Source organism: Mastomys coucha, unplaced genomic scaffold (assembly GCF_008632895.1).
Source record: "Mastomys coucha isolate ucsf_1 unplaced genomic scaffold, UCSF_Mcou_1 pScaffold21, whole genome shotgun sequence".
In the NCBI taxonomy this organism is placed as follows: Eukaryota; Metazoa; Chordata; class Mammalia; order Rodentia; family Muridae; genus Mastomys; species Mastomys coucha.
The window spans coordinates 104,754,071-104,773,805 of NW_022196904.1; the positions used below are offsets into that span (position 1 = coordinate 104,754,071).

General features: G+C 38.8%; 1 protein-coding gene across 13 annotated transcripts in view; it reads right to left on the reverse strand.

The window, feature by feature from the left end:
- The window catches only part of Sox6 (SRY-box transcription factor 6), a 618,663-nt gene that overhangs the window by 364,016 nt on the left and 234,912 nt on the right, over nucleotides 1-19,735 (reverse strand). Inside the window, exon 1 of one of the 13 annotated variants that reach the window (XM_031387995.1) lies at nucleotides 10,350-10,509. The exons of the other annotated variants lie outside the window; for them this stretch is intronic. The gene's annotated coding sequence lies outside the window, so the exon portion shown is untranslated. Of the gene's footprint in view, nucleotides 1-10,349; nucleotides 10,510-19,735 lie in introns of those variants that run through there. 13 annotated transcript variants of the gene reach the window in all.

Below are 19,735 nucleotides of genomic sequence, written 5' to 3' on the forward strand. Positions count from 1 at the left end.
GTTTTAATCCATTTTAAATTGGATATACCCAAGTCTTAGAAATGCAAACTCCTGTGATCACAGGAGACCCTGAGACTTTTGAGATCTTAAAGGAAAGAAGGGCATAATAAATAAGTTTCTGGTTCTGATTCATTTTTTTCTTGTTTGAATTAATTAATGTTGTGGAAATCCCAGGCAACTGCTATTTCATTTGTGACTGAATTGAGTCCAAAGGAAAAAATATGTAAAACATTATTTAATTAAATTTTTGCAGTTTTTTTTTTCTCTCGACTTCCTCTCCCACCAGCTAATACACATTGGAACTCAGAGGAGAGTTTCATGTGAGCAGCGTGGAGTAGCCTTGGGCAGCTTTCCTGTGTTCAGAGCTCTGTGGTGTCTAGAGTCATATTGTTCTTCAGCTCAAACCCTTGAGTGCAAATCTCATGCTCCTTGCCTCACTTCAAAGTCATCTTCAGCAGAGTTCAAAACTCCTAGGAAGACTGCATGGATTCGTATGCATAAGAATCTTGGGGGAGATATGCTTTTCTTACTTATAATTATTTTTATTTATTTATTTGGTCCTTACATGTATATGGATTTGCCTTTACTTTTGGAAGTAGCATAACTGTAATTGGAGAAATCTTTTTTTTTTTTTTTTTGGTTTTTCAAGACAGGGTTTCTCTGTAAAGTCCTGGCTAACCTGGAACTCACTCTGTAGACCAGGCTGACCTTGAACTCAGAAATCCACCTGCCTCTGCCTCCCAAGTGCTGGGATTAAAGGCGTGCACCACCACTGCCTGACAATTGGAAAAATCTTTAAGTCTATTAAGAAATACAAAATGAAAGTTTCCTTTCCTGAGTCCAAGTTGAGAACTCTTGGGGATGTGATGGAAGAGGTGAGGAGGGACATTATTTTAATACCTGTTTTGTGATCCCAAAATAATACTTAAGTATGTTAACCTCCTGCCTTAAGAGTGTCATTATCTCTCTATCATCTACTGTACACGGCCCTCTTGGTAAATCTACATCCCACTTGAGACCTGATCGGGTGCTATCTTTCTGGCCTCACTTCCTGGCACCTGTGCTCATATTAAGCAATGTCTTTGTATCTTAGATCATCAACACTCAGTGGTTTCAAATATTGGTGCATCTTGAAATAAGATAAAGACCTTTAAAAATATCGATACCTATATCTCATTTCCAAAAATCGATTTGCTTGGTTAATGGGTAGCCTAGGCATTAGGCTACAGTTTTTAAAAATTGCAAGTATCTAGACTTGTGGCATAGAGGCAGTGCTTGCCTGCCATGTGTGAGGCCCTGGGGTTAATCTTTAACACCACAAAAAGAAAGCAAAATTGCTAGATTTCTTCCCAGCCAAGACTGAGAATCAGGCTAGATGATTGCTACCCAGGTCTTCTCACAATTGCTCTCCTCCTTGTGTTTTCAGGAAAGATCTCTTATTGAAGGGAGTTTATCAATTCAGATTCGCTGAACAGCAATCAAGATTAAGCATCCCTCCTAGAGAGGTATAATACAAAAGGCCTTTTAAAAAGCCATGTGGAAACCCACTACTCTACAAGCTCCCTGAAATATGTACATATATAAAAGGAATTTAAATGAAGTTAATGGACAGTGGAGACAACGCCTCAACTAGACATACATCATAGGCTATTAAGTAAAACTTATAGTCACAGTAATAGGTTACATCTTGTTAATTGTTGGCTAAAGGAGTCCTATAGATGCCATCAACATTGCACATCATTGCCAGGGACACCAGTTACACTTCACAAGATGGTAAGGCCCTATTGCTGAAGACACCACTTACCATGGCATCAAACATTAAGAAATTTAGCTGGTGCTCAATTAGTTTCACCCCTACTGACTAATGTTCATAGTGCTAGAAGGCTCAACCAGAGGAACACACAAGCAGGGGAGGAAAGTAACCAGTCTCACCAACTACAAACCTTGTGCCCGACAACAGCCACCTACCTACAATATAGACTGGTGCAACAGTGGCACAAATTTTATATGAATAACCAACCACTTTTTACTTGGATATAAGGCCCACAATAAGAGATAGGATCCATGCCTAACACTATTTATGAGGCCAAAAACCTATGACTACATAGATCCCTAGAGAAAAATGTACCACTATTATTTGAAATGAACATAACAATAAAACAATTCCCAATGTCATATGAAACCCTCACCTAAGAAGCTTCTTCTTACAATCGATGATAATTAGCATACAAGTCCACAACTGGACAATATGCAGACAGAGATCTTGGAGTACTCATCCCTTAATGGAATGTCTATATTAAACTCCACCAAAAGATGACCAACAGAAATTAATTCCACGTGTGTGTGTGTGTGTGTGTGTGCACGTGCGCGCATGCACACACAGCCCTCCCCTCACACCCAGCTCTGCTGGGGTTTCAAATGCACTCTTTGCCTGGCATTCACATGGATACCTGGTATCTGAATTCTGGTCTTCATGGTTTCACAGCAAGCTCTTTACCCAAAGCTCCTAACCAAATTTCAGTGGGCTCAAGTGGTCTTTCCTTACTACCAGCCACTCTTTCTATATAAAGATATCTTATTTTTCTCAGTGAGAAATTAAATGGTACCTTACTTTATTCACTTCTCAGAGCCCTTATGCCTTGCATTCCTGCCATGTCTTTTCTATTGTTTGTTCAATTAAATAATAGTGAATCCTTAAACTCTACCACAATTGTCATGTACCCTGTAAAAACCTTCCCTGACTATCCTAAACAAGTCAATAACTCTCATTGCTGATTTAATCAGTCTTCTATCACATTACATTTGTAAATTTATAAATGTGTGAGATTCTTATAAACTGGAATCATCTAGATCCTGGATTTTAGGGGCAGGGGATATAGCTCAGAGGTTGAATATAAACATGTGTTTAAAGACTTGGGTTCCATCTTCAGAATGAAAGCTAGGGACAGAGACAAACAAGTAGAAAATGGTGATCATCTCCTTGATGCCTAGGATAGAGAGCCGCAACCTGATGTGTAGTCACTGAGTGAATGGATGGTTTCAAGAGGAGCAAGGCGCTGAGTACCTTACATAACACTTAGACCAAGGATCAGACATTCAATAAGCCATGCAAACAACATCTGGGGGGGAAGATAAAAGTGAGACCATGAGCAATTGCATACCCATATTCTTTCAATGTAAATGACTTAAGGAAAGATGGGTGGGAGGGAAGGATTGCTGTTCACTGAGTATACAAGTCCCAGGTACCCTTATCTATCCATAGGATTATCTTGATCCATTCTAATTGACATTCTCTATGTCTTACTTATATATTTTTAAAGACAATTTATATTTTACCATTTCCCAACTTTTAAATATCTAAAATTTTATTTGAGGATCTTTAAGCTGAATAGCTCAAGTGTAGCAATGGTATAGGCATAGCATAAAATACCCTGTAGAAGAATAAGAGGTAAAGCTCTGTAAACAAACATAGTACTCTGAGTCATAATTTTTAAAGGAAAAAAATGTGAAAAGAATAAATCAATACCTGTAAAAGAGAGGAGTGTTACCTTCCCACAAATAAAACTTCGTATTTCTAAATAATCGTACATATTTCTATATGATTATATAGAAAAAATCTGGAAGAAAAACACAAATTGAAAATAGCAGTTACAAGAAAGTAGTTCTTGGAAGGAAAAACAGATTATACTGAAGAGAGACATTAAAGACATTTTTCTTCCTTTTTTTCAATAATTATTCATTTGAGAAGTCTTTGATGAGTTGGGGGGATGCCATATCTAGTCTATGATAGCACCCTGGGTTATGAATAGCCCCTCTATGAAGGGAAGCTGGAATAACAGAATAGTAAGGTACTTAAAATGGGATCCTTAGTCTTCTTAACATACAAATAGAGGAGTCTCTTTTGAATCTCTCTAGCTCACCCAGATTAAAACACAGTCTTTTTTGTTTTCACACCAGTGCTGAGGCCTGAGCTGCCTGAGTTCTCTGAGCTTCTGGCCTGGCGGTCTTTGTTACACACAACTGAGCTACATCCCAGCCCTGAGATCCCTACTCTCCTGTCTCCCCTTCTCATAGCACACTTCTCAAACCCACTCTTTTGTGGTTTGGAGACAGCTGGTGGAGTCTAAAATCCTCACTTGGGCTACCAGCAGATATCACCTGCCTAACTACATGTAAAAATACATACCATGGTTTTTTATTCCTAAATCGAACAACCTAGAAGGCAAACTTGGACTTCATGAAGTTCACATACTAGAAGGATACATAAATGTAAGTCCCTTGGGTCAAGTAGTTTCCCTTTGGAGCTAAGAGACTCACAGAAGATTGATGCGTTTAAGAATTAACCCTGAACTCATTTGCTTTAGCTCAGTATTTTGTCATTCTCTTAGTAGCCAGGTCTTCACTACTACAGCAAGGAAATCCACTGTACTTCAGCAACTATAGCTTGCAAACTTCCTTCTTCATGCTGTGGCCATGGCTCACTGGGACTCATACACTGGTGGACAATAGTATATACTACTTCTCATATAGCCACACCCTTGCTGTCTGGGTATTTATTATATTCTCATTTTCTCCCTGTGTAGTGTAGGGACTGAACGTGGACTTCATGTATGTTAGGTATGTATGCTAGGCAAGTGTTCTACCACTGAGCTACATCCACAGCCCTCTTTTCTACTTTTATTTTGCATCAGCTCACTAGCTTTACCTAAGCTGGCCTTGAACTCATTCAGTAGCCCATAAAGGCCTGAACATGGGATCTTGCTGCAGGCTCTGGAGTAACTGGGGCTACAGGTCTGTACCATAGGCTCTTACATTCTCTTAAATTCTGTTTTTGAGGTCTAACATGCAGGGTTCTTTTCACCTCAGGAAGCTCCTACACTAAACCCAAACAAGCTTGAGCAGATGCACTTCTCCTTTGTCCAACTGAAACACAGAAGTCTGGCCTTCTTAATGCACAACAGCTTTTCAGGTAATCATTACAAACAGTTCCTGGAATCTGTCTGGGAAAAAAACCCTCCTTTTGCTATTTGCCACTTGTCTGCCCATGTGTGTATATGTGACATAAACACATATACTCTTCATGTCCTCTTTAAAGTCATCCAAATGAGTACCTGCCTCTGAGCACTTAGGTGTGTACCCAAGAGCCTACACCCTATGTTATTACATGGTTTCCCTGCTTCATTCTTTTCCAGTAACACTTGTGCCTTATTTTGGAGCTCTAAGATATTAGGCAAGGACCTGACCATTAAAGTTCATTCAATAATACTTAACATAAAGTAAGCTCAGTGGTGTATCTTCATTGATTACAAGCATCTAGACAATTTGGTTCCATTTGTTGGAAATTGCTAACCATTTAGCATTTCTAATAAATGAGAAAGAAAAAGAAAATTTCAAGTCAAGACAACATATAGAAGACATCTACCAAAGCCACTAAGCACATCCTTTGACTTAAGCCTTCAAGGAAGCTCAGAGGTAAGTGAATATCCTTTTTGTATAGAGAGCTGTGTCTACGAACTTCTTTAAATTAAGTTTAGTTTTGGATCCTATTTGAGCTCTTGTGAAACAATGACAGTAAAAGGCTTACTGTCATTATGTCACAAGGTTCCCACAAGAATTGTATAAGATAGGCTGGTAAGATGCCTGTGTAGGTAAAGATGCTTGCTGCCAACCTGATAACTCAAGTAAAAAAGATCCCAGGAACCAGACAATGGCAGGCAAGAACCAACATCATCTTCTGACAGCCAAGTGTTTATTTGCTGTGGCATAAGCACACACACAAAATAAGTACATAAATAATAGTAAGGGGAGGATCTCAGCAGAGTTGCAGGAAAGGAAACCATAATCAGAATGTATTGTATTTAAAAGTCTGTTTAAATAAAAGAACAAGAGAGAAAATAATAAGTAAACATTAAATTAAATAAAAATTTTAATTGTATAAGATGATACATAGAACTTTACTTAAAAACATGACTTAAGTCTCCTTAACATCTTCATTTTATCTTTCTCTTACCACTATCACAAACCTTAATCATAAATGTCAGCAAAAGTTTATGCAGAATAAAACATAAGTATATTTTGACATTTGATAAGTCTTACCTACCTGACTTCATTTTCTTTATTCTTTTTTTTTTAAGTTACCTACAATTCTCCTGAATAACAAAGCTGTGTAAATGTACCAGGACAACTCTCCCCTCAAGGCTTTTTATTTCCTCGGTTGAGTCTTCAGTTCTCCCAAATTTCAGGAATCTCTTAGAGCAGTTCTACAATAGGATTATAGTCATTGAGTTACCCTATAAGCCTGTAATGTGGGAGCTGAGTTCCTGTGTCTATACTACCTCTTCAGTTCCTTCTTTGCTGACACCAAACTGCAGAATTCTGTCTACACAATGTGTCCAAACAGAACAACAGACCACCGGCTTCACCATCAGAGACTTGTCCTCCTTCATGCCCATCTCCCCTTTCTTCTTTCTTTTCCTCTACTTTCCCTTCCCTGAAAGTAACAGGTACTTACGGAATGCCTGTGATATGCAAGACCAAGTATAGTACATGTGAGGAAAAATCCAACAACAAAGTAGGCTATTCCAAAGTAAAGAAGAAAGAAAGAGGCGGGGGGAGGGAGGGAGGAAAGGAGGGAGGGAGGGAGGAAGGAAGGAAGAAAGAAAGAAGAAAGAGAGAAAGAAATATCACACCTGTAAATAGATCATTTAAAATGACAATATTTGATAAATCAAATAGGTGGTAAGCAAGATTTTTGAGGGCAAACAGCATTTGAAATGGAAAGATCAGAGGTTTCTCTGAAGAAATGACTTTGAAATGAGGACCTGGGCTACTGAGACTTCTCATCAGCTAAGAAGACTTGCTTCACATGCTAACAACTTAAGATCCATTCCTAGGACCCACAGGAAGGGCAGGACTCTAAAAACATGTGCTCTAACCTCTAGATGTCCACTGTGGCACACAAAGGCCCATATCTACCTCTTTTCCACAAAAATGAATCAATAATAAATTAATGGATTAAATTAACAAAAATTGTAACCTAAAACAGACCTGAAAGATGAGTCAGAACTATGCTGCTAAAGACTGGAGAAGTGCAGTTCAGAAGAGAAGACAACCTTCTGTGAAGACTGGGACAGGAACTAGTGACAGTGAAGTGGAAACTTAAGGATTCTTTGGAAAGTCAGTTGGATAGTGTTTTGCTGGGGGAAACACATGAAATAAAGCTTAGCTGAAGTGGACACAGGTAAAAGGCTAGGGCAGACTTGTAAAGGAATGTTTAACTGAAGCAGGCAAAGGAGAGACATTTATTGGTCTGCCTTACATTGCGTAGTTGAGCTACATTTGTAGAGACTCCAAAGAGATAAATACACACACACACACACACACACACACACACCAAAAACAAAAACAATCAAAACCAAAAACCTTCTGGTGGTATGCTGCGACTTCTTGCCACTTCCTCGAACTAGGTCTGATTGACAGAATGATGTCAGTTGAGACAGACATACTTGAGGAGGCAAGACCCATGGAGGACATGTGATGTTTGGAGGGTATAAATAAGACTGGACAGACAGTGACAGAAGCTGAGCTAGCTGTGCAAAACTTATTGGTCTCTGGATTCACTCCGAAAGCACAGCTGAGAACTTTTCCTGGCATCCCTCCAGGTCCGTCCTGTTGACTTGAACTGAGGCTGAGGCCTGGCTGTCTCTGCTAAGTAGTGCCACCACTGCTGATTTGTTTGTTATCCCGACTCTACCAAACTGGACTGCTGATGTATCCGTGAAGTGTTTGCGAGTGGATCAAACTGCTGCTGCTGACCTATAAACTGAACTGTTGATTTCCAGACAACACAGACAGGAGTTGCTCCAATAAACCTTTCTAAACAGGTCCACTTTCCTCCTCCCCCAACCCCCACTCCTTTCTTTTCCACTCCCTCTGGTGGGTGGTGTTTAAGAACCATCATTAAAAATAAAGTTTTAAAAAATTAAAGAACCATCATTAAAACTAAAGTTATGAAAAATTAAAGTTACATTGGAAGCTATAAGAAGTATCTGGAAACTGGTACAGGAGCTGGATCAGAAAGGCTGAGAACAAAAGCAAGAGCTAAGCCAGGGCAGAGTCGGGGTCTGTGCAGCAGGACCTTGATGCTTGGTTGTGGTTGCTGGGTTTGTTCTGTTTATTTTAATGGTAGTATTATGGGAAGTCAAGGATCCAAAGAGCAGTAAGTGGGGATCTCACTACTACACAATGAATATGATGTATGAGTCAGGTTTAGGGAGAAAACAAAATGAAGCATCAACTCAATGAAGTGGCTGCCTCTGGCATGACACAGTGAGGCTAAGCAAGGCTTAGACTTTGTAATAACATTTCACTTTTTATAAATGTATACATATTTAATATGCTATGCAATATATAATTGATCTCATTTTATGACTGAAATTCCACAAGAACATTTGTCAAAGAATTAATGAATACAGAGAACTCAGTGGTTAGTTCTCTCTCCTTCTTCACTGGTCCTATACCAAAGTCTTTGAATTTCAAGACAAGCATATCAAATTCAGGTATTTCCCCTCTTACACATTCAAGTTCCTGAACCCTGACTCTGTAGACTTATACTATCAGATGCTAAGGAATCATTAATTAACCTGACTTTTGTTTTAGCATCTACCTTAATCCTCACAGGCTCCCAAGAACCACAGTGCTAATGTGAGGATTAAGTAAGCTAAGACATGCACTACTTACCTCTAAGAACTTCATACATTTAACTAATATCCTCATTATTTTATTTATTATGCTCTGCTGTTTCCAACCCTAAATATAGGCCAGGACATGAGAAATAAACACAAGCCAAGTATGTGGGGCCCTATGGTGCTCTGGCACTCTGAACACATACTTCTTTTTTTTTCCCCCCAGACAGGGTTTCTCTGTGTAGCCCTGGCTGTCCTGGAACTCACTCTGTAGACCAGGCTGGCCTCGAACTCAGAAATCCGCCTGCCTCTGCCTCCCAAGTGCTGGAATTAAAGACGTGTGCCCCCATGCCCGGTGAACACACACTTCTTACCTACACATTCAGATACTTTCACACAAACACACACACACATAGCATATGCTTCCAACTTGAAATTCATAATTTTTTTATTGTTATTTTTATTTTTATTTTTATTTTTATTTTTTATTTCTTCCCTGGTTTTTCGAGACAGGGTTTCTCTGTATTGTCCTGGCTATCCTGGTACTCACTCTGTAGACCAGGCTGGCCTCAAACTCAGAAATCTACCTGCCTCTGCCTCCCAAGCACTGGGATTAAAAGCATGCACTACCACTGCCCGGCTCATAATTTTTAAAAGAAGACTTCTGTACTCATTTTAGCATTAACTGATAAGATATTAATTTGAAGTGATGTTTTTAATTATCATTAAAAACACACTTTCAAAAGTGTTCATTTGTTGGACACAACTGCAATTTGAGGAAATTGTCTGGCTTCTAAGAATAATAGTCTCATATTCAAGTTATTTATTACACAATCTTTTGAGAATATTCATTATGCTCCATGTTACATTTTAAAGGCTTATTTCTGTAGTATCAGGCAAAATTTCAACCTTATAGAATGGAATATTGACATCAAAATTTCTTCTTCAACAGGAGCAGTCTTTGGTGGAAGAACATTATTAAAATCCTACCTTTTCACTTAATTTTCGTTGTACAAATAGCACAGATCTTCTCATTTCTCTTCCCTTCCAATTCACAGATAAAATAAAAGCTGTCTTTAAAGGGGACTTTAAATTAAACACAGCAAGGAAATGAGTCCTGGGACCCTGAAAATATCAAAACCTATGACAGTTTTTGTTGCCTTATTGTCTGGAAAATATCTCAGTGAATCTTTATGCGAATGTTATACTTTAAATCATATTTAATGCCAGAGAGTCCAGCATGTGCTCTGGGGTGGGGGGTGGGGGGAGAGGCAGAAAGGAAGAGTGGAGAAGGAAGGGAGGAGAGGGAGGGAGAGAGAGAGAAAGAGAAAAGAAAGTATGTTTGTCACTGGGGATTCGTCAGTTTATGTTACTTGAGGTTTGGACTTCGATTATCTTACTAATCATTCCTCCGTGCCCACTTCCTTGTTCTTAATCACCAATCTAATCGTATGTTTTCAAAATTAAATATAATTTATCCACTCATGCAAACACTTTCTGTGACCTTCTTCTCACAGAGTGTACAGGGATCTATCTCATCGACAAGAACATTTGGAACTTCTTAGAATGTTCTAGCGGCTTGTGAATTCATATTAGAGGTAATTGTTTACAAACACCAACATTCTACTGTTCAGAAATGAATAGAAAAGGTTATGTTTTACTCACCAAGCTCTGCCATGCCACCCCACCGCCTGAACAATATTATCCACTCTTCGGATACTCATTCTTGCTAAGTAAAAGGATATTTCTTCTCTAGCTGGATTAATAATCAACTTTCTAGATAGTTCATTTGTAATTCTCTTCTGGTTAACCCTTAGCACGACAGCAGTCTGCCTGTCCAGCTCAAGCTAATCAATTTATGAAGTGGGAGGGAAAAGAGGAAAATTAATCATGCAGATGACAAATGGAAAGTAAAAAAAAGAGAAAAGAAATAATGAAGGACACTTTGGATTAGGCCAAAAAGAACCATCTGCCTCCAATTTTTCACAAAAGGTATAAATGTTTGTTAGGGATTACAAAAGCACTTGGGTCATAAACACAGGAAGCTAGAGAGGTTAAAAAAAAAAAAAAAAAAAAAAACCTAGCCGGTTTACAGCACCACAGGCCAGTGCATACCAGTCCATGTTTACTGCTTCCTTGCATGCAGATAAACACAAGTGGACTCTTGAGCATAAGAGATGTTTCTTTTAGCAGGAAGGTCTTACTTTCAAATTTTAAATGCCTTCTTGCTCTCCCAGCAGCAGTAGCCACTGGGTCCCCTATCCCACAATAAGTACTTCCTGACAATTTAGGGCAATTTTCTCCAAATGTGGTCTGCAAACACTTGACTCTGAATGATCTGGCATGCTTGTGAAAATGTAGACACCTGGGCCCTCTGTCTCCAGTCCTCACATGGCAGGTAGTTCTCATGTGATTTTAAAGGCTTAGAAGACTCTCTAGAGGAACCATTTCTAATCTCCTGTCAGAGACTCCAATACAAAGTCTAAGGATTAAGAATGAAATTATTTACTCTTGCTGCTGTTAGTTTGACCTTGACCTTTTCAAGATTTATTTTTATGGATTTTTGGGTTTTTTTTTGTTTTTGTTTTTTTTTTTATTGTGTGCATGTGAGTGACATGGAGGCCAGAGGCAAAGGGTGCCTCCTTGAACCAGTGTTACAGGCAGTTGTGAGCTGCCTGACATGGATGTTGGGTACCAACTTTGGTCATCTGCTAAAACAGTACAAATACTTAACCACTCAGCAATCAATCTCTCAGCCCTGTGAGAGACTTTCTGCCTTGATTTTAGACCCTGACATCCTACCTTGCTTTATTATATGTAAATGGGCTGGTCTATCTGAGACCATGACCCTTCCTTCTAGGGTACTGGCAGTCTTCCATATGCAGACCACCCAGAAACTAGAATCTATCTTTTAGCTCTGTTTGGTGCCTAAGGTCTGACAGTAGTCTAAGCTTCAGACAGGCTTTTTTCTTGGTCTGCTTTATGGAACACTTTAACTCCTCTTTTGTGCCTCATTTCCAGAATGGTCTACACTTGCTGGTATCTATTGCCCAATCTCTTAGCTGACACACTGTGCTTACTGTGTTAACTTACTTACAAGGCTATTCTGGGCCTAGTTTGTCCTTCTGTACCTGCTCCCATGTATAGTCACATCCAGAGATGGAAATGAACAACAAACTACTTAGAAGGTGAAAAATAAACAACCAAGGTTCACATGGTGGATAAAAGCCTGGTAAGAATGAAGAAAAACAGATGACAGTCAAGAACAGCTAATGTTCTTAGGAAGTGGAGTAACCACCCCAGGAAAATAAAAGCCAAGAGCTGGTCTAGAGCCCAGGTCTGTGATCCTGGTTAGAACAGAAGCTCAAGAAGCAGGATTGAGGGTACAAAGCCAGCCCAAAGGACATAGCAAGATCATATCTCAAAAATAAAACAGCAAGTGAGATTTTAAATTTGTTTCATTATAAGCATTTGCTTTTATTTTCGTGGGGTCTACTAAGGTTGGTCAAAAAATATAATGATTTAATTCAGAGAAAAGGTTATAAATTGGCTCAACAGTGCTGATCCTAACAACATGAATTCCCATGCCTCTCTACCAATATCTAAATTTTGGGGTCTAGACTCTTTGTTTCTCTGTTTCTCTGTCACCTACAAAATTAACATAATAAGCCATGTCTTTTGCATCTTTTGGTGCATTTTTATCATGCCGGGTGGTGGTGGCACACGCCTTTAATCCCAGCACTTGGGAGGCAGAGGCAGGTGGATTTCTGAGTTCGAGGCCAGCCTGGTCTAGAGAGAGTTCCAGGACAACCAAGGCTACACAGAGAAACCCTGTCTCAAAAAAATAACAAAACAAAACAAAAAAAAAGGAATTATGATCACTGTCAGTGAAAAACTTTGAAATTACAAATATCATATAAATATGTGATATAGCTATTGTAGCTAATAAATGGTCATATATTTTATTATTTACAAAAGATTATAGTTAACATACAAAGGACATAAAGGATTGTTTTTGTTGGCTCATATTACTATCATTGTGAAAGGGATAAGTATGAAATATAATATGTTTGTAATATGGTACATGTGCACAGTGTTATATGTTTATATACATGTATGTATATGGTGTATGTACTTATTTGTGTGAGTGTATATATCTGCACACGTGGGAACATGCACAAGTGTGGACACAGGTGTCTTCTCTCAATCTCTCTCCACCTTTATTTTTTAAGACAGGGTCTCTCACTGAACCTGAAGTTCACCTATTAGGATAGGTTGTCTGGCCAATGAACTTCAGGAATCAACTTTTTTGTGCCCATTCCTCTAGAGTTGATATTACAGATGAGATTACAGATGTGTTATCTGGCTTTGGATGTGGTTCCTGGGCTTCTGAACTTAGGCTCTGAAGCTTGTGCAGCAGGCATTTAATCAACTGAGCCATTTACATTACATTATTTTAAGGAATTATATAAAATTAACCCAGTAAAAACACTAAGCAGGAGTTAGTGGAATGTTCTTCCTAAAGAAATGTTGAGAAAAAAACCAATATCACTTACAAGCAGGATATAGAAAAATCATCCCAAATTTTAATCAGAGAATCTGAGATTGCAAACAAATCAAAACCTTAGGAGTCTTATTAGAGGAACTTGAAGATGAACAAAAGGATGATCTGAAGTGACAGGGAGAACATTTGACACACACAAATATCTACCTAACGCCAGAGTTCAAATGACGTCATGTGGAGAGCCTCAGGAAAACCTGATCAGTAATCAACACAGACAAATATTAATGATGTTACTCAATTAAATAATAAGTATATATCAAAACTGGAAAAACAGGATGTGGAGAGGTGGCTCAGCAGCTAAGAGTTAAAAGTAAGTCCTTTCAGAAGACTGGGGTTCAGTTCCCAGCACTCACTCGACAGCTTATAACTGCCTGTAACTCCAGCTCATACGGGATTCCAGCAAGCATATGGCTCTCATAGATTCATGCAGGCTCACTTATATACATATGCATACATTCAAAAATAAGCCTAAAAACTGGGAAAAAATGGAAGTCCTTGGTCATCATACTAATTGGTTAATACGTGTTGTTAGTGTGTGTGATAAATGCTTGACTTGAAATCCTTGAAATAAGCATGTCTATTTTCAAATTTCAGTTAATTCATTCAGTATTACTATTGAGATTCTAAAATGGTATTCTAGGCATGAGGGATAGATGACTATAACTACCCACAACCTCCTGCTACAACAGAGCTAGTATTCTGATGGGAAAGAAGGTTAAGAAGTTCAGGAAATACTGAAAATTAGTGAAGCTTGGAAACATATAGCACCAGAAAAATCAGGGATGAGTACCAACAGGATAGTCAAGGTAGACCTACTAGAGGGGTAATTGCTAAATAACGACAGGGAAAATGATATCATTTCATGAGCTACTGCAGTCAAGAGCAGTTTGCTTTCCTTAATGAAAACAACTACTGTTTTAGAAATAAATAGAAGAGAGTCTTCCAAATTAACTTCTGTGTGACAGTGAAAATTAACAGAATAATAAATTCCATGGTACAACACAGTGTGGTGGACTGTGTACAGGCACATGAGGGAGTCATTTTAAATGTTCTAAAAAACAATTAACATGAAAACCAATAAAATGATTCCAATATAAAAAAATTTGCCTATAGTATGATCCATGCATGCAAATTTGTTTCTTCCCAATAACTATTTGCCAAGTGCCTACGATAAGTCAGGTAGTGCCCTGAGCATCAGAGACAGAACATAAATAACTATCCATGTTCTTTCTTCTCACACTCAGGCATAAAAAGGGCTGAAATAAAATATACCTAATGTCATGGAGGGGTAAATTTCCTTTAATATGAAATAATAAGGTAAGGACATAAGTTAATCCCTGTGTGTCGACACACAGCTTAAAATTTCTAAATACTTTCTAAATGGTTCAAAATATGAACTATAGCATTTTTATTGATCATATTAAATATCATGATTCTTTAATTGCTTTTGAGTATCTGAATATAGCACAAATTTACAGTCTAACCATAATCTCCCAAATCTATACTACATTTTCAAATCGTGTAACAAATCTAGTCTCCAAATAGCTAACAATATTGAATAACCTCAGTTACAGACACAAAAATAAGAAAAAAGTAATTCTGCCAGCGTGAAAAGAAAGTGTTAAAACCATCTATTATACTAATAATATACTTGAAAGCACATCAGAAAAAGGCAAGATGAAGAAAATCTCAGAACCCTGGTAACCAGGCTTCCCAACCAAAGCTCATCTCCCCAGGGTTATAGAGATGTAATCCTAAACTGTACTACCATATTCGTTTTGTTCCTGGTACGGGAAGTTCCATTTCTGTAAAATAGAACTTCAATGGTTATCAAAAAAATTTCTCTGAATACCACTAGTATTACCAGATATTAGCTTTACCACACCTCCTCTCAGCCACTCAGAGAACCAGGAAGTAAGTTAAACCTGTTTGGATAATGCTTGCTCTCTCCTCTCTCTCTCTCTCTCTCTCTCTCTCTCTCTCTCTCTCTCTCTCTCTCTCTCTCTCTCTCTCTCTCTCTGTCTCTCTCTCTTAATTTGGGTTTTCATATTTAGACAATATAGCAAATGGTAGCCCTTTAGCTCTAAAGAGTTAGACTTCCTTGGGCAAGTCATTTCCATCATTCTTCATATTTCTAATGTAGAAATGTAACTAGCTGATGCCAAAAGTCTTACAACTCTGGAGTTTCATGACTCAGCTATATCAAGTGTACAACAAACAAAAGGAATACAGCTTCTCCAAAGAACAAAGGTTACTATAAGTGAGGATGGTTTGCTGGTCCATGGGAGACCTGGGATTAAGGGAGAATCTGAAATCTCCACACTCCCTAGACCAAGTTCAGCTTCAACCACAGAATCATGGTTAGACAACAGAGAAGAAAAAAATGAAGGTTTCTGAGATCATCAAAAACAATCTTTTTGTTTATAAAATGCAACAGTCCCTTCCTTTATTCCTTCTAGCTCTACACGCAAACACACACACACACAGAGAGAGAGAGAAAGAGAGACAGACAGACAGACAGAAACTAATATGGAAGGAAAAGAGAAGTCATTCATTTCACTGAACTACAAGTATTGTGAACCTGGGAAGGGTGATTTGGTTTTGAGAATTTTAAAGAAATGATGCTGTATTCAGTCTTTTTCTATCACCATCCCCATATACAAAGCCCCTAGTAGATCCTAAAATTGTGGCATTTTCTTACGTACCTAAAAAAATTGCACTGCTATTGCAGCAACATCTAAACAGTTTCCTGTAAACTTTCTGTGATGGAAGTCATAGAATTTATGGTAAAACCCTGTGGAGTGCTGAGACAAATTTCTTTCATATTTATCATTCATTTTATTCCATGTGCATTTTAAGGAAAACCTTTTAAGGGTACCAATAATGCAAGAAAGTGACAACAACTAAATTTATTGTTAAGTATCACATCACTGGTCCTCTGGGGAGCTCAAAGAGAAAGCTTAAATCAAGCTCCACAGGCTGGAGAGGTTCCCAGAGATGTGCTGGCCATCCAGAGCACACCGGAATCTCAGGTTAGTGACAAAGAAATAACCACCCTCTCTAACAGAAGCAGATTGGAGACATCCCTTTTCTTTCTTTTTCTATTCCTTCCTTCCTTCCTTCCTTCCTTTCTTTCTTTCTTCCTTTCTTTTTCTTCTTCTTAGGCATAGTACAAATTCTCTTCCCCACATCCCCCCCCCCCACTCCTGTTTCACCTGACTAAACTGTAGGTATTTGTCCCATCACCTGACTTAGGGGCTGGCTTGAAATATTAGAGAGAGGGAGAAAAAAGAACACAATCTACCATTGTTTCACCAGACAATGACCTTTCATGTCCTTGAGGCTCACCATGACCTTTTCATCTTTCCTATCCCAATGGTCTCTCCTAACAACTAAAACTGCACTCAGTTGGGCTGAATTCCAGATTGTCATAAAAAGAACCCTGTCCTTTCAAAACAAAACCAATTTTTACACCAAGGTGGGGGAGAGACACAAGTCCATTGTTCCCTCCCAGATGGAGGTTGGAGTTACTAAGGCAACTGCTCTAATCCTCCTTTTTACTACCTTTTTCACATCGCTGGCCTATCAAGTATGCTACCTTTTAACTCATAAGCTCAAAAGCTGGTCGTCTAACTGGCTGCCCTAATTAGCTACGATTTTCACACTACAGACAACATGATGAGCTAATCGAAATTTGCAAAATAATGACGTACCTCCAGCAAATATTCCTCCTCCTGAGGCCCAGTCTTAGAATAACAATAATGAGAGCATTATTAGAGAAGGGCATTAAAATGCTGCACTGCTGCTAAACAGAGAACTTAATTGTTCTGGTCTTGTCCATTGAATCAACAACCTATTGTTGTGGACTTGAAAAATAAAGGACTTGAGAATGGGTGCCATGATGATTGGTCTGTGGCCATACCGGCACTCTGTGGAATTGTTTTCTTTTCAAATTCTTGATGGACTAGTAGCTTTGTTTAAAAGTAACATAAAAGGCGATTGTCTGGACTTAAGAAAAAAAAAAAAAAAAGTCCTATTTATTGAAATCCTTAGAAGCAGTTGCATGCATTTGTTCCTGACCCCCTGAGATAAAAAACACAGTGATCATAATACTACCATTTGTGGAGTCCTGTAACCACCTCCTGCAGTAACTCGAGATAAGAGACTGTCTTTTCTAGCTACAGTAGGAAGGAAGGAAGTACTTCTGAGCAGAAAGCAGGAATGACGAAAGGTCAGATCCCGGAGAAAGCTCATTACTCTCTGAAGGGGGGACTTTAAAATAATGCAGCCTAAGAACCCTGTATAACTGCAAGTAAGAAGCACGCAGCTTTTCCTCCCTGCCCACCCCACCCCCAGCCCTTGAGATTCCTGCCTTTGGCGAAAGACAATTAAAATAAAATGATTATTAAACAACAGAGACGACATGTCTGGGGCAACCTGGAGGACAAGAGACCTAAAGGCTTCCAGGTCTCTGTTCTTGTGCTCACCTCTTGTCTGCAGCAGGAATAATAAAACCCTGGAGTTAAAGGTTAACTACTGTAGGATTCTTAGCAGGAGAAAAGCCCTGTTTACACATTGGAGAACTGTCTTCCATATGGAGCCCTGGCTTGCTTTCTGTGAGGTCAGGCCAGGAGCTCCATGTGCAATGGTGGGGTGGGGATTTATTTTGTTCGTAGTATTGGGGGGTCTGTTTGTTTTTTAAACCAAGTAAAATCAGTGTTATATAAAAAATGTATTACATTGTAAATAAGGCCTCTTATTTCGTTCAGCCTGTGCTCTGCTTCATTCGTCTTCATCTTGTTAGGCTAAATTAATTAACAATCTCACTGCTGCACACTTTCTCTTTTCATTACATCAGATAATGGTGGGCATGTGGAGAATGCCCTCGCCACGGGAATTCTGCAACTGCAGGGCCAGGGAGAGTTTCTAGGTATCAGTGTAGTAAGATTCTCTTGTAAGTATTTATTCATTCAGTGTGCCTTTTAGAGTTAACAATCAATTAAGCACCCAAATCCTTAATATATTATCATAAGAAAACCAGTTCCAAATAAAAGAAAAACTAAACTAAAAGATGCAAGATACTTTAAACACACACACACACATACATGAGAGTGCCCTCATGTGCACGAGCTCTCTTGCACAAACACACACAGCACATCCCACAACCAAGTCTCACTGTACATTTCACCTAAAATAAACTTTCCAAATTTGGCAGGTGTGTTTTCACAACCGCACCGTGAGGCTGCATGGACGGCTGAGAAGACACACCCCGCACTGTTCCGCCCCTAGCTTTGGAATGTCTAGCATGTGATAAATGCATGATTAGAATCGCACTGGTCAGTCCCATTATTTTAAATCTATGAGTGCAATGTGGTCAGGACTTTTGTAAGTTTCCTTTTCATCCTGAAACCCTGTGGCATCTGGGGCTATGCAAATGGACAAAAAAACAAAACAAAACCGTAAAGCCCTTTTTAATCTTTTCCCTCATCAACCGGCGCTTCTTTCTCCAATCACAGCTTTGTGCGTGATATCTTTCTGCTAGCATTTCTTATTTAATTAAAACAGACACTGACAGAAGGACATGGATTAGTACTGTAATGATGCATTTACTCAGATTAATCGGAGGCTCCTTTTAGAGTAATGGCTTAAACAAAGAACAAAAGGAAATTGTTATGAAACAGCCTTTTATCCCAGGCAAAGGTCGCATTATGAGGTTTTTAATTTTGTCAGCTTCTGTTATGCTTTGCCTTGCTAGTGGAACATGAGAAGTGCTTTTACCCCCAATAAAGCCAGTTATTATAAAAACAGCCATTAAAGCTGCAAATTAAAATGTCTGATTTTAAAACAGGTTACTTAGCTTTCAGAATCCTCTAATTAGCATGTTGTGCATTGTTGTGAAGAAAAGAAGACTAAAAATGCTAATGACCTACCGCCAGGTGACCAGCACTGCTGCACAAAATAATAAGGTCCTTCCCAAGGAAGTGGATGAGTTAACTATAGGCAAAATAGTAAGGACCTTCCCAAGGAACTGGGTGAGGTTACCAAGGGCAGGACCTAGTCAGAGTTCCTTAAGCTCAGCTCCAGACACAGAAGGCCATGGCTCCTGAGAAGTATTCTGCAAGGCTCTGCCACACTTCAGAGGACTCTCAGCCCGCACCTTTTTATTTCATCACTAAAATGAAAGCAGACTTCTTTCTCTAACAAAAGAAAAGGAAAGGAACTAACAGTGCTTTACAAAAGACATAAAAACAATGGCCTTCTGATTTGCAAGGTCAAAGTGTAAAGCTGAGTCCTGTGCCCAATAAAACTTGCTCCACCCCTTGTGAACCAGCCTTACCTCTCTTGGGTAAGCTGGACCTGCCATGTCTGGAGTTAAGTTTCAATAGCTTAGTCTATAGTCATAGCATTCATCTACATTGTGCTATCTTTAAATGGCCCAGAAATAAAGTGGGTTTTACTTTTCTTTTTTTCTTTTTTCTTTTCTTTC